We start from the raw sequence: 15,876 nt of genomic DNA on the forward strand, positions 1-15,876 counted from the left end.
TAGTAGTACTCTTATCAATACTGCTTATCGGTTCCGGCGGCCCTCTTGAGGAACCCTGTGTGGGTTCTAGATCATAAAAGGGTTCCCAGTAGAACCCATTGGGTGTTTGTCTTTTTTAATAATGCAAATTATTTGATTTGATTTGTTGTTTTTGTGAAAAGTACTTTCATACAGAACGCAAATATTACACTTTTTTTTACGAATGAGGTCAATTTTTCTGACTTTTCACCATAAAAGCTTCGACCAATCACGTTGCAGAACAGGATGTGTTGGGCCTTTAATTTTTAAAACAACAAAACAAACAGCAAACTTTATTTATTCCTTTCAACCTTGACAAAGTCAGCGCAGACCAGATCCACTCTTTCCTTTCTTACCTTTCACAATAAAAGCCCTGGACACATAATGTTCACAGGCGACTATTTTACATTTTTGTGTTTATTCGTCACACTGCTGGTGTTTAAAGGCCTTTAGATGGTGGAAAGGTTCTGAAAAGATGCTCCAGAGAGGGTTCTGGGTGGAACCGTTAGACTATGAAAGGGTTTTCTGTAGAACCTCTCATAGGGGGCTCTGGGTGGAAACTTTCAGAGATGGTTCTATGTAGAACACTTTATATTTGGGCTCAACCTTTTTATAAAAGTGTTCTACCTGATATTGAAAGTGTTCTCCTATGGGAACACGACGTAGAACCCTATGTGGTTCTAGTTAGCACCTTTTATTTCTAAGAGCATATAAGAGGATTAACACAAAGGATGTGTTATATTTTCAACACACACACACACACACACACACACACACACACACACACCAGTCTGTTAATCTGGCAGTCTCTCTCTCTCACACACACACACACACACACACACACACACACACACTGGTGAACATCGAGGGCAGCCGGAAAGAAGGAAAGATTTCAGATTTTAGATATTTCCGCTTTCTGCCAAACTCCGACCCCGACCGGCCCGCCAGGTGCTTCTATAATCTGCACATTTCCCATGATGCCGTTGGTTTCTTTTTAATCCTGTCGGCCATGATGAAAGAGGAGGAGGAGGAGGAGGAGGAGGAGGAGGTGATGGAGCAGAGAGATATCAGCCGGTGTGTTTTAGTGTTTTCAGTTGAGGATGAACGGCTGAAGCAGGATTTACATTTGATGGATTATTTTGTCTGGATGCCTCATTTTTTTCTGGTTTCTTCCTCTTCTTCCTCTTCTTCATCTCTTTTTAACTCTGCATCTCTAAAGTCTGTAGATTCATCATGCAGCAGGAAGAGAAATCATCTTCAATCTGCTGCTGACAGATACAGATATTTATCTGACTCTCTTGTGCAACATTCTGTAGAGAAATAACTTCAATTTCCGTGGTGCATTCAGGTGCAGGTGGGAAACTCTACGTTAAGTGTTGCATTCAGGTGCTTTGTTACTCTGCAGCTACTCTGATTACTTCAAGTTGTGAACAAGTTACTCTACTCTGAAACATCAGCTTTGTATCAAACTGCAGAACTGACAGAAAAAACTGATTTTATAAATTAATATCTTTTATTTAATATTTTTTTAATCAGAAAATTCCAAATTTAAACCAACATTTTGCAAGTTTTATTTAGTTTTATGGTCAAGTAGTTTTAGAGACAAATAAAAAATAAAAAAATCTGATGGAATAATAAAGAATAATTCAATCAGTTGAAGTTTCATCATTGTTTACTTTTCTGCTGCCGTTTAAATATTTTTTTATGCAAATTAAACCTATTTGACATTTTAGTACGTTAGATATTTTTGATACTAGCTTGCTATCTTTAAACTTTATTCTGTAATTGTTTATTATATATTACGTAAAGGACTAAATATTAAAAAAAATTGTTGAAAAGCTGCTGCATAAACAAAAAAAAACATTATTTTGGTAGGATTAGCTTTGAAACCTTGCGGACTAAACAGGAAACGTGAGCTGATTTAAGTTATTTTATTTTTTATAGTTTATTAGCTTTTGATTAAAGTAAAAAAAAAAAAAAGAAGCAGGAAGTAAACAGGAAGTAGTTTTTTTTTTTAATTGTTGTGGGGAGGCAGAGCGGGATGATGGCGTGCACCAAATGTTTCTGTCCACCAGGAGAGAACAGCTCCTCTGCTGGACAGGTAGGGAGGTGCACACACACACACACACACACACACACACACACACACACACACACACACACACACACACACACACACACACACTGTAAATGTTGTGTTGAGTCTTGACAGAACTGTTGTTTGTATTTATGTGTGTGAGTCTCGGTTTGATGGGGATTAGAATGTAATCTTAAAATCCTTTTGTTTGGCTGAAGATCTCAATGAGACAGATTAGCTCTGTGTGTGTGTGTGTGTGTGTGTGTGTGTGTGTGTGTGTGTGTGTGTGTGTGTGTGTGTGTGTGTGTGTTGTTGTTGCTTAAACCTTCAGCAGCAAACGAGGAAATGTGGTAACAGGGTGTTCATGGAGTTAACGCCTCAATATCCTGTTTGTTTCCTTCGTTCTGTGTTTCTCTCTGGTTCTGTTTCTAAGCATCTAAACAGATTGTTTGACTCGATGAATAAGAAATAAAACGTCTTTATATAAGTAAATAAATAAAGTAAATATTGTTGTAGATACATGGAGCTTCAACAGTCAGTAGATTAACAGAAAATTCATCAATAAGTATTTTAATAATCGGTTATTTCCCCCAAAAATTACAAAATTACCAAACGTTCTTTCAGATCCTCAATTATGAGAATTTTCAGTTTTTTTCTATTTGTGTTTTGGACTGTTGGTTTATTATTATGTCTTATTTTTATTATCCATTAATCTGCCAATTCTTTCCACAATTAATCATTTGGTCATTCTGGAAATAAATAAAATTATATTAGAAAACTAATTAAATGATTTGAAATCAAAAGAAGAGAAAATAAACATTAGAAACACAAAATATCAAAAATCTTGATGTATTATACAAGAGTGTGTGTGTGTGTGTGTGTGTGTGTGTGTGTGTGTGTGTGTGTGTGTGTGTGTGTGTGTGTGTGTGTGTGTGTGTGTTGGTTATTTGAGTGCTTTTCACCCGTCAAGGTAATCCTCTGATTATCGCCATAGCAACGAGTGATTTTTAATGCCACTGCTGAGGCGGAGTTTTGGTCCACGGCCGTGACCTCGATGGTGAAAGAGAGAGAGTGTGTGTGTGTGTGTGTGTGTGTGTGTGTGTGTGTGTGTGTGTGTGTGTGTGTGTGTGTGTGTGTGTGTGTGTGTGTGTGTGTGAAGTGACAGCCTTTAATGTTACTTAATATAATTTAGAGAAATGTTTTTTTATTGGTTGTTCTGATTTCTTTAACTGTTTTTAGAGAGGTGTTGATTCAACTGAATTTTATCGCAATATTCTGACAGTTTTGTCTATTATTTTTGTCAACCCCATTGATAAAAAAAATACTAGAAATAACCTCTCATTATAATGCAATAAAAGTATTACACATAAACATAAGTATTAAACGTTTAAAAATACATTTAGCTTTCTACCTGTGAAGTTTAACGGGCAGAGTTTTATTGACATCTGGCAGCTCAAATGATGAAATAATGATCATATATATATTTTCAATTTGTTTGTGTATAAACAGTAAGATTCTGTATACAATTAGTGTTTATTATGTAAAATGTGACACAATGAGGGCTTTCATTCCAAACAAAACAACATATGTAACATTCATCTTTAAAACAGTTTCATTCATCTTTCTTCTCTTTCAGAGGAGCTTTCTGGGTTTCACCTCCTTCTCCATCAGAGATCTGCTCAGGTCCAAAGAGCCTCACATCTCCCTGAGTCTCAGGTAAACACACTTTATTATCATAATAATCTCACTTAAACACAACTTTATGAACATTTTATCTTATATTAATGGTAAAAACAGCTCCAAACACACTTAAAAACCCTCCTTTAATCTCACTTTAAGGCTTATATCCTTCAGTAAGATGAATTCAATTCACTTCACTGACTCCACTGAGGTGTAGGAGAAGTCACCTGATTGGCCGTTGCCTTGGATACCTGTAGCCAGATGAGGAAGTGAGACGGGTAGCGTGTGAGTGTGTGTGAGTGTGTGTGTGTGTGTGAGTGTGTGGCTCCACCTCCGTATAGAGCAGGAACACACTTCCTGTTTTGAAGCCACAACATCTTCAAAGAATGTGAGACGCCAGGTATGAGCAGGTAGTGTGTGTGTGTGTGTGTGTGTGTGTGTGTGTGTGTGTGTGTGTGTGTGTGTGTGTGTGTGTGTGTGTGTGTGTGTGTGTGTGTGTGTGTGTGTGTGTGTGTGTGCTCAGGTGTGTCTGATACTAATGCTCTTACCTGGCACAGGTTGGCTGAGTTACAGAGCTTTGTGCTGCACAGTTAGTGAGGCTAGTTCTCTTCGTCTGGTTTGGCTTGTTCGTTATCTTTGATGTTAAATGTCAGCTGAGCAACACGTCTGTCGTGAGTTTGATTTGTCTCTCTACTCAGCTTGATATTTAGTTATATTGTCTTGTTAGCTGTCTTGTTTCTGTTAAGCTTGTTTCTAGTTAGCTTCGTCCTGCTGCTTAACTTGTTTCTACTGAACTTAGTCTTGCTTATTATCTTCTTTCTAGTTTTGTCTCGCTACTTATTTTCTTTCTAGTAAGTTGTGTCTTCATAGTTATTTTCCTACCAATTAGCTTTGCTTTGCTAGTTATTTTATATTTAGATAGCTTTGCCTGACTAGTTAGTTTCTTACTAGTCAGCTTTATTATGATTTATATTTTCTTACAATTAGCTTTGTTGTGCTTGTTATTTAGTTTATTGTAAGTTTTGTCCTGTTAGTTATTTTGTTTATTGTAAGTTTTGTCCTGTTAGTTATTGTGTTGCTAGTAATCTGTTTCTTCATTGCTAAGACTTTTCTTTTTATTAATATCTTTAGTATTTAGGTTTTATTTCTTATTAAATATAATCCTATCATTTTAGTTATGCTTCTCCTTCATGCTTTGTGTCAAAGTACGTTCGCCCTGATGAAATATGAAAAGCATGTCGTCATAACAGTAATAACTGAAGATAAACAATTGTCCTGCTGAAGGTTTAACGTCTTCGTTCTTTAAATCAGGACGATGGACGGCGTGAACCAGGTCGGGGAGGTGAAGGTGTCCCGTCTGCAGATGGAGGGAGAAACTCCTCCTGAACACAAGGTTTCTGCTTCTTCTTGTGTTACATAACGCTGTCACAGTTTATTTGTGTTTATGTTTGCATCATATTTCTTTTCCCTCCAGTGTCCCGCTCTGTGCGACAGCCTTCACAGCTCGCTCCACGACAGAGAAAACAGTCCGATGATGAGAGCAGGTGAGACACAGACAGAGTTATTAATTAAGGAGCTTTTCTGTGATGTGTACATGTTTCTGTCCTCATTGTATGTGTGTGTGCAGTGTTGTGTGCTCAGGTGTGTAAGGTGTACAGGTTTCAGACGGAGGATCAAAGATGGCTGCTGGTCCGGGAACAGATGTCGGAGACGCCGCTCTCCTTCTCTTTACCCAAACAGCTACTGAGCGCGCTCATACAGAGCAACACGAACAGGTGTGTGTTGGTTTATTCTCTCAATATTACATTTGTGTGAAGCTTTTCTATTCAAAGGGGTGTGTTTTTGTTCGGAATATACAGAGAAGAAAAAGAAAAAGCACGAAAAACTTACAGAAACTCAAACTGCATCCATAGAAAATCCAAAGAAGAAGGTCAAATGTTGTATTTATGAATTAAATACTGCTATAAATTGTTTGTTTTGTATTTAATGCGTAATTTAAGAGCTTGTTGGCTCAGATGTAGGCTCAAAAACACAACGTTTAATGTGAATTTGACAATAGGATTTTGAATTTATTGAATTATTATGCACTTTTTACTTTATATTCTGTTGTCAGCTTTAATCATTCAGAGAGAAATTCGTTCCTTAATAATCTTAGTTACTTAACCTACTTGATTCTTCAAATATTATGAAGCAACACAAAACGTTTTGTACGTGATGAATACTCATTTCTGACTGATTTATTTCAAAACAAGCCCCGTGTTTATTTCCCTTCTTCAGGGTCCAGGAGGTGAAGGAGCTCGGTGACCTTTCACCCCACTGGGACGGGCTCCGCCATGATGTCATCAGCCACTGCGACCACCTGATTGGCTGTTATCAGGAAACGCTGGCTGAGCTCGACAAACTCTCAGGTGTCAAATCCATTAAAGGGCCATCGAAAATATTATTTTATTCTTATCATTCCTTAAAGGAATAGTTTGACATTTTGGTGGAGATATTCGACAACATTCTCGTGTTTGTACGTTAAATATGAAGCTGGAGCCAGCAGCCACTTAGCTTAGCTTAGCATAAAGAATGAAAGCAGAGGGAAAAGCTAGCCTGGTTCTGTTTCAATGATGGAAAGTAACTTACTCAAGTACTCAAATTCCAGGTATTTGGACTTTACTTGATTATTTTTGATCTAAATCTCATCCAAATGTAGTTGACCAAAGTGCTGTACAATGAAAATATAACAATATATATTATAATAATATAACAAAAAACATAAAAGCAATACAATAAAAAAATACATTTTACAAATATTTGACTCCAGAAACCCCAAAATGTCAAACTACTTCTTTAAATAAAAAAAAGACTAATAAGTATTTTATTAACCAATTTTTTTAATTAATCTTGTTGTGTTATTGGAAAATGATTTTGGTGTTTCCTTCGTCTTTCAAACAGCCTCGACTTGTTTTAAGTCGAGCAGCAGTAAATCAGACAAACACCTTCAGTTTGTTCCGACCAACCTTCACTCACAGAGGATGGAGGTCACCGATCCAGACAGCACAGGTTCATCTTATTATTATTATAAATATTATTATTATTATTATTATTATTATTATTATTATTATTATATTATTATCTATTATCTATTATCTTTAATCCAGACAGCACAGGTTCATCTTATTATTATTATTATTATTATTATAAAACCCAGACAGCACAGGTATTATTATTATTATTATTATAAATATTATTATTATTATTATTATAACTATTATTATCTTTAATCCAGACAGCACAGGTTCATCTTATTATTATTATTATTATTATTATTATTATTTATAGTCCAGTAAACCCAGGTTCATTCAGAGCCTTTTATTATTTTTATTAATATTATTATTATTATTAATAATCCAGACAACACAGGTTCATTCAGAGCAAAACATTTTTTAATTTTATTTAATTTTATTTTATTTTATTTTATTTTATTTTGGTTGTCTGTCCAGGTGTGTGGTACGAGGTCATCACCTTCGGGGCTCCAGCTGATCATCACCAGGCCTTCAAACATGGAGGACTGAAGAAGCTGCTCAGTAAACACTCAAACCACAGAGACAGGTGTGTGTGTGTGTGTGTGTGTGTGTGTGTGTGTGTGTGTGTGTGTGTGTGTGTGTGTGTGTGTGTGTGTGTGTGTGTGTGTGTGTGTGTGTGTGTGTGTGTGTGTGTGTGTGTGTGTGTTTTGTATTCTCCTTCCCTGATTTATCTTTCCTCTAATCTCTGTAATCTCTGCTCAGTCTGGATTAGAGTTTCTAGAGTTCCACACAAATACGTTGAATTATGTTGAATTGTTTGGATTTTTCAGTTTATAAGAGAAGAGATGAAGAAAAGGAAAAGCATGATCATGTTTTGAAATAACAGAACGAATAGACAGACATAATCCTCTTTATGAGAACTGAGGTAATATTTTTATTATAAGAATAAAGAAACATTTACAAATACGGGTGTATTACACTGTACGAACACTAAACATACACTTACCCAAAATGCAACAGGTCAGAACTCTTTTCTCCCTCCAGCTCCGTCTCTTACTCCCGGGATGAGAGCTCCAGAGCGAGGGAGCTTCTGTCCAGCGTTGCCCAGCTGCAGCCTCTGGTCTTCGGGCTCGCTGAGGAGCTGCTGTCCGTCTCTCTGGAGCAGAACGCCGTCCGGCTGCAGCAGGTCCTCCACGCCCTGACTCAGCAGGTGAGGGAAGAAAACACGTTTAATAATAATATTAGAAATAATCTTTATTTATATAGCACATTTTACACAGACTATCTAGCTCAAAGTGCTGCACATTTAAGAAATACAAAATAAATACAAAATTAAATTAAAACAGAAAAGATTACTTTTACAGAGCATGCTTTTTGCATTTACATTCTTGGTGCAATCAAAAAATGAACAAAAAAATATTAATAAAGACTGGAAAACACTTCTGTAATAACCCTCTGAACCCTCGGTGAGATTAATAAGCATGTTTTCTTCAAACAGTCACCAAAACTACACCGTTTATCACAGACAGAAGCTGTAAAAATCAACATTATTTTCATCTTTCATCTTACAGACCTTGAACACATCATGTGTGACAAACACTTCTGTCAGAAAAAGCAGCCAAGGCGAAGCTTAAAATTGTGATATTTCATCAAAAACATTTTATTCTACACGTCTCATTCAGAATTTCGCCCCAAATAAACCGTTTGCTTTAATCAGATTCTGTAAAAAACATTAAATTCTGAGCTCCTCAGTGAAACTATGAAGTCATGACTGATTAATCTGAGACCAACAGTCATGTGACAAACAATTCTGTGAAACTTTGACTGAACTGCTGCTGAACACAGAGCAGAGAGGAGAGGCTGTAAAAATGTAAATAACTTAATATATATAGCCTCCATTTTTTCCTACACTGTAAACACTTGAAGACACAGAAATGTTGTTTCTGTGTGTTTTTCTGCACTAAAGACATGTTTGAGTTCTCTCTACTTCTATTCATGATTGTTCTGTTTCCATAGCGATACAGGACTTTTATATTGAATTGAGAATCAAGGCCACAGAGAGAAACATGTCCTTTTGTTTTGCCTCCTTCTCTCTCAGACGGAACAGTTCGTTCACGCTCTCAAAGACGAGCTGGTGAAGAGCGCCCTGCTGCAGATCCACAGCCGACCTTCGACCCGCTGCGGCGGCGGCCACGTCCACAGCAACGGGTTGCATTGCGACTGCACGCCGACCAATCAGGAGGGGCGGACGTCGCCGGGGCAACGGGACACGGAGTACGACGAGGAGGAATGGGCAAGTGTGTGTGTGAGAGACCTTCACTCGTTTCTTCAAAGTGTAGTGCTTGTTTTTATACCTGTGTGTGTGTGTGTGTGTGTGTGTGTGTGTGTGTGTGTGTGTGTGTGTGTGTGTGTGTGTGTGTGTGTGTGTGTGTGTGTGTGTGTGTGTGTGTGTGTGTGTGTGTGTGTGTGTGTGTAGGACAGGGCGTGGGCCAACGTCGCCATGAGCCTCAACTGCATCGTCGCCATGGTCGACCGGCTGCGAGGCCGAGAGGAACGCCCACTGGAGATGACATCATCAGGGCAGCAGGAAGCCACAGAGGACTCAAACTCCCAGAACACCGGTGGGATGTTTTTAATGCACTGATCTCTATATATTTTAAAGATGAAGCCTTTATAGAGTCTAAAAAACTTGCAGCAACACAACAGCAGCTTTGCTTTATTGATTAAAAACATGCTAAGAAATGAAAAACAATGATCTTGTCTTTCTCCTCCAGCCTCCTCTTCCTCCTCCTCCTCCTCCTCCTCCTTCCACCTGGCAGGAGCAGCTGCTCCCCCTGGTGGTCACTCTCAGGGACTGCGTGCGTGAGGCGGTGGGGAAGGCCCGGGCCGCCATGACCTTCGTGGTCCTGCAGGGGGCGCTGGCCACGACCGTCGCCGAAGGACCCGCCCACCTCGCCCAGAGACGCCACGCCGTCTTCAGCCAGGCGGTGAGAGAGAGAGAGATAGAGAGAGGATGTGTGGATGAAACAATGATTGCTCTTTTATAGTTTCTATTTTGATCTATTCTTATTTTTCTTAGATAAAAAACTTTATTTTATGGTTTTCCATTAGAAAGTTGTGGAAAGTACCTGGTACTGTTATTGTAACACCTCGGTCAAGGTTTGAAGTGATCTCTGATTGGTCAGAGAGAATCGTCACTATAACTAGAACAAACACTGCCGTTTTATTGTTTATTTTGCCCCAATGGCAGCTCAAAATGAGATAAAAGAAATACAAAACAACTACAAAGAAATACAGAGCAACTATAAAAAGACACAATGACTACGAAGACACACAACACAACTATAAAGAGACAGATAACAACTAAAAAAGACACAAAAAATGAATATAAAAACACACAAAGCAAATACAAATAGACACAAAATGACTACAAAGAAATACAAAACTACTACAAGGGAAACAAATTACTACAAATAGACAAAAAACAACTATAAAGTCAGGTTCTATCTACAGTAAAAAAAACTAAAACTAAAATAGAGAAAAGTACTAAAAAGGGAGTTTCTATACTTTCTGCTGCTGCAACAACTCTGCAGATCAATAAAGGTTTCTCTTATCTTTAATATATATCTTATCTTTAATATATATCTTATCTTTAATATATATCTTATCTTTAATATATATCTTATCTTTAATATATATCTTATCTCATCTTGTCTTGTTTTATGTCCTCAGCTCTCTGCGGTGGCGTTTGGTTTCATGTTGAAGCTCTACGGAGGTCTGGAGGATCCTGACTTCCTGCTGCAGCTTCACTCCGTCGGCCTCCTGGTTCAGTTTGAAGGCCTGCTCAGCACCTACGGTACACACACACACACACACACACACACACACACACACACACTCACGATATGTCTTCTTACATGGTGTGTGTGTGTGTGTCAGGTGACGAGGTGGGGATGCTGGAGGACATGGAGGTCGGCGTTGAAGACCTGAGCAGAGTCTCGTTCTCCGTCACCGAGGCTAAAGGTGAACGACCGGAAGACCTGCTGCCGACGCTCACTGGTGCATGGTGGGAAAACACACACACAACACACACACACACACACACACATGCACCCTCAGCTCAGTGTGTGTGTGTGTGTGTTCTCCTCATTCAGGGGCAGTTTGGTCGTCGAGGTCCCGTTGCCCCCGGAGACCGTCGGGTCGCTGCCGCAGGAAGTGAGAGACGGAGGTTTGATACGAGTTCATCCTGTTCTCTTTAACATCGGCATCAACCAGCAGCAGAGTCTGGCTGAGAGGTAAATACACATTAAATACACAAGTATGTATTAATATTTAAAATATTCTTTTACATTTTTGTTTAAATTAAATGTTTGTTTTCAGGAAACTTGTATTTTTTAATTTTTGTTAAATTAAATGTTTGTTTACTTGTTTTTCTCTTTGTTTACTTGTTTTTCTCTTTGTTTACTTGTTTTCATGTTTGTTTACCTGTTTTTCTCTCTGTTTACTTGTTTACCTGTTTTTCTTTGTTTACTCTGTTTACTTGTTTTTATTCTGTTTGTTTACTTGTCTGTTGCAGGTTTGGCGACAGCTCGCTGCAGGAGAAGGTGAACCAGCAGAGCGTTGAGCGTCTCCGGTCGTACTGCTGTCTGTCTGTTGCAGGTTTGACAGACAGGCGGCCTCAGACCGGTACAGACAGGCTCTCTGAACTTCTCTTTGTTGACATGTTTATTATTGACGTGATCGTCTGGAGACAGAAACCACAATCTGAACCCGGGTCTCCGTCTCTCAGATGGACTCCGGTCTCTGTGGGACCTGCTGGCCTCTCTGGACCGAAGCGTGGAAACCAAGAAGAGGAAGAACGTGGAGGTTCTGTGGATCGCTGCCTCGGTGAGACGTCTGGAGAGTTAGACCTTTTAATAACACTGAGACCAGGACCAGGACCAATATGACCAAGACTCAGACGAGACTCAGACCAAGACCAAGATGACCAAGACAAGACCAAGACCAACACTAAGACAAGACTGAGACCCAGACCAAGACTAGACAAAGACTAGGACCAATACTGAGACTAAGAAAACACTGAGACAAATACCAAGACGAAACTAAGACATAGACTAAGACCAGACCAAGACTAAGAACGAGACTGAAACTGAGACAGAGACTAAGACAAGATTGGGATCAAGACGAAGGCAAGAGTAAGACCAAGACCCAGACTGGGACTAAAACCAAGCCTAAACAAGATTAAGACTAAAACCAAGACCAAGATCAGGACCAGGACCAAAGACCTAATTTATCCCCAAAGGAGACATTCAGGTGATGCAGCAGCACAAGGAGATTTTTGTTTACAAAGTGGTCGAGACTCAGACTCAGTTAAAGACTAACTGGTGAACAAAGTGGAGCTTTTAGCCGCTAAAGAAACAGAGATTTCCCTCAGAAATTGGAGGTGGAGACCAAAAACAGAGCTAAAAGATGAGAGACTATTGGACTTTAAACTGCTGGATCAACGTGTATAAAGTTAAAGGTGTGTGTGTGTGTGTGTGTGTGTGTGTGTGTGTGTGTGTGTGTGTGTGTGTGTGTGTGTGTGTGTGTGTGTGTGTGGTGTGTCGCGAGGTCAACGGCGTGCGTCTGACGAGCTGCAAGAGCGCGAAGGACCGCACGGCGATGTCGGTGACTCTGGAGCAGAGTTTGTTACTGAGAGAGAGACACTCGCTCAGCCAGCAGCACTTCAGCAGCGCCCTGGACTGCATGAGGAGGTTCGTTAGTACCGAAACACACACACACACACACACTCCTCCTCCTTTCCTTTCCTTACTTCGGTTTCCTTTTTCCCTCTTTCGTTGTTTTTTCATTTCTCACTGCATCTTTATTGTCCATTTTTTCTTTGTTTTCTTCTCTTCGTCTCCCTTCATCACACTCACACTCGTCCTCTCCTTTCCTTTCCTCTGTCGTCTCCTTTCCTTCCTTCCTTTGGTTTCCTTTTTCCTTCTTTATTTTATGTGTCGTTTACATTTCTCTTTCTTTCTTACTGGATCTTTATCGTCCATTTTTCTTTTATTTCCTTCTCTTCGTCTCCCTTCACCACACACACACTCCCCCTCCAGGTCTCGTCTGTCTTGGGGGCAGATGCTCAGCTGTTACGCCCCCTCAGGGGTCACCGTCTGCGGGTTAGACCCCGGGGATCGACCCCCCGGCCTCCAGGGCTCCTGGCTCCCGCCGTGTTTTGAGCCCGAAGCCCCCAGACGTCACCTGTACCCGGTGGCCTTCCTGCTGGTCTCCTCCCACCTCCTGGTGCTCTGGCTCATCCTCAGCCTGGTTATACTGCTGGCCAAATACCAGTAGACCAGTAGACCAGTAGACCAGCACAGACTGGGAGCACTGGGCACCGAGCGGACCACATGGATGTCTGTTTTTTATATAACTGAACAAGACTATTTCCTAAAAAAGGCCTTTTGCAAGAACATTTTTATACTCATATCCTGAATCTTCTTCTACGTATTTTTTCTTGAGGTTTGTTCATAAAAAGCAAAAAGAAGTCAGATTCACTAAACTCTCGTAGCTGGAAGAACTATTGTTTGTGTTTTCTTGTGAAGCAAAAAATAATCCTTGAGTCTTGTTAATGAGATCCTTCGTATAATCTACGGCCCTAAAATCACCGCATAAAGTTTTCAGTTCCGCCATGTTTGGAGCAATAAATATTAAGGCTGCACATTCTCAATTGATTAGTCAGATTTTCATGCTTTTCTCGTAATTTATTTCCAAGAAACTTTACAGAGTTTATATCTGGTAAACGTGAGATTTAAAGTGTTTTTTTGTGTGATTCTTCAAGGAGAAACTCACTTTAAAAAAATCTGTCAATTAAATTAAATAATCGATTAGTCGACAAAATCGTATCGAGCGTTAAAGCGGTCGTGTTTCTGAGCGCCAGAGTCCCTTCAGAAAAGTACTTTTAACTGCTCATACTTTAAGAACATTTTGTTGTTAATATTTATTTTTACTTTAGCAGGACGAATGAATATGATGGCTATGAAATGTTGTATTTCTTTAAAATCACTACAAAGAACTTTTTCATTTTGTGTTGATTCTGGCGCCCCCTGTGGACTAAGGTGGAAGTGTTTCAGAGCACCAGAGTCCCTTTAAAAAAAACTCTAATTTTACTGCAGCAGGGTCTGACATGATTTATTTCCTAGAAAGAAGAATCAAAGTTAAAATCTTAATTTATTCAGATTAAGTTGTTCTTCTTTCTTCAGGCAAACAAAAGGACGAGAAAATTGGCAAATAGGAAAAATTCTCTTTAATCACTTTGTTTGTGCCGCTGAAGGAGGAATCTGTTCTTTCATTGAGGCTTTAACTGGGAAATGTTTATTTATTCATGTTTATTGTTATAAATGTATTTTATTGTGCACGTTTATCTGTGTGCATTATGTTTGTTTGTTTCTAAGTTTTTTATATTCTGGTGTTTACGACAAATGAAGCAGCAGGAAACTCTGTGGAGGAAGCTGTTTGTGTACCACTGCTCATTTTGTGTGTGTGTGTGTGTGTGTGTGTGTGTGTGTGTGTGTGCGTGTGTGTGTGTGTGTGTGTGTGTGTGTCAGGGACGGCTGCAGGATGGAGAACGTGCAGAAGAACATTGGCAGCAGGAAGTTCGCCTTCAGCGGCGTTCAGCTGCTCACTTTCCCCAAACTGTACCGACCTCCAGACGGCAGCTTCGGATGAAAACACGTTTATTTTTATTCTCTGTACAGATTCATTTTTTATCAGAAGATTTATTGTTTCATCATGTAAAGTATGTGTTGTGTTGTACAAATGTAAAGTATTTTTTTATGCTGGTAATGTTCACTGTGTCTGCAGGTATTTGATTTACAAACACGTTTCTGCAACAAACGAATACTTGATTGAACTAAACCAAATGTTAAGTTATATATAAAGTGATGTTTATCAATGTGTTTAAGAATATGCAACATACAAGTACCTGAAAGACTCTTAATTTATGAGCGCAAACTAGTGATTAGTTCTATTTGAGGACTGGAATCAGACAACTTTTTGACATATTTGCATTTAAGAAAGATTTGATTGATAAATGTTTGATCTGAAGAGCTGCACATTTGTTCTCTGTTAATTGATTAACCAACTAATTGCCTCAGCTTTTAACTACATGTGTACTTGTACATAAAATAACATTACATGTTTTACTTGTACTTCCCCTTGACTATTTCCATTTCATGCTACTTTATGATTCTACTCCACTTCATGTTAGGTGGAAACGTACTGTTTACTTGACTGCATTTATTTGACACTTATAGTAACCCAGATAGATACTTTATGATATAATTAAATGATATGATGCAACACTACACTGCTCATCTTTTAGCCTTAATGTAAGAACATTAAAATACTTGTGTATTTATTAGTGATAAAAAACAGAATAACAATATTCTATCATAATATACTGAAAAGAACCATTCTGCATAACGAGTACTTTTACTTTTGATACTTCAAGTACATTTGCTGATAATACTTGGGTAGTATTTAAATGCAAAATAAATAAATATATATATATATATATATATATATATATATATATATATATATATAAATAATGTATTGTTGTGGTCGCACTGCTGCAGTTCCTCCGCCGGGGGGCGCTGCTCTGCGTTTCAGCACTCAGAAACAAAACGCTCTTCAAAATAAAAGAGGACGACTTTCATTTGTGGAGTTAAACCTCACCAGCGCGTTAAAAAACAAAGAGGTTTAATTAAATACGCAATAGCAACTAATAAAAGCATTAATATAAAGCATTTTATCATTAAAAGATAGATTGAGAGATCCCAGAGAGATGTGAGTGAGCTTTTATTTGTTTAAATCAAATACCCGGAAGTGGTGTGCTCCATTAGCGCTAGCTTCCGGTTGGGGAAAACAAACAGAGCAGAGCGTGCTTCTCTAACCATGACATAAAACCTCACTTTACAATAATTATTATCATTATTATTACAATTATTAGTATTTATATGTTTTGTTTCAATACAGGGCGTTCACATTGTGCGGATAGTTTTATTATTTTTGTGTGTTTTATCCCGGAAGCTTTGTATTGTT

At 38.7% G+C, this 15,876-nt stretch overlaps 1 pseudogene; it reads left to right on the top strand.

The window, feature by feature from the left end:
- Positions 1 to 13,125, top strand: part of LOC129093414 (type II inositol 3,4-bisphosphate 4-phosphatase-like) — a 16,406-nt pseudogene extending 3,281 nt beyond the window's left edge.
- Positions 13,126 to 15,876: the final 2,751 nt, after the last annotated feature.

Source organism: Anoplopoma fimbria, chromosome 7, assembly GCF_027596085.1.
Source record: "Anoplopoma fimbria isolate UVic2021 breed Golden Eagle Sablefish chromosome 7, Afim_UVic_2022, whole genome shotgun sequence".
Classification (NCBI taxonomy): Eukaryota; Metazoa; Chordata; class Actinopteri; order Perciformes; family Anoplopomatidae; genus Anoplopoma; species Anoplopoma fimbria.